The sequence below is a fragment of the Aphanomyces invadans genome (assembly GCF_000520115.1).
Source record: "Aphanomyces invadans strain NJM9701 unplaced genomic scaffold supercont1.202, whole genome shotgun sequence".
Lineage (NCBI taxonomy): Eukaryota > Oomycota > Saprolegniomycetes > Saprolegniales > Verrucalvaceae > Aphanomyces > Aphanomyces invadans.
In genome coordinates, this window is record NW_008580347.1 from 9,622 (window position 1) to 10,260 (window position 639).

Below are 639 nucleotides of genomic sequence, written 5' to 3' on the forward strand. Positions count from 1 at the left end.
ATTTTGGACGTCCATAATATTAAAATTCCAGAAGTATGGTCGAGTACCACGGGGGAAGGATTTCCGTCGTTCCCTGTACTGGCAAGCGAGGTCCGTGGGCGGTCCCGCCAGCTACTGGGTACGCGGGCCTTTTGACTTGACATCCCCATTGTGACCGAAATCCGTACAGTAATGCCAATTCACACACTCATGAAAGGTCGCAGCTGGTATCCGTACAATTATCCGGATGAGGGGCTGAGGGGAAAACGGAAAATGACTCTTATATTTCTTCTTCAATCTGCTTTTAGATGATTCTTGATGATTCAGTTGAATCTGATTCTCTTTCCATATTCTATTTCATTGTGCAATTTTATAGACTTCTAAACTGTATAAGGCCAAATAGGCAAGTTTTTAGACTTAACTGTAATGTTTAATATACTCTTTGATTATATAATCTATTTCGTTGCTGTTCAATAACATTCCAGAGGATTTTTGAAACTTTATATCACGACATGTCACAGAAGTTCCCATTCAACATACCAAGTACGATACACCCATTCCAGAAATATCTTGAGCATCGAACCTGTGCGATGTTGTTTTCATTTCACCGCACCAAGAAGATAACTTCGCCCGATCATTAACTTAGTTAAAACTTGCATT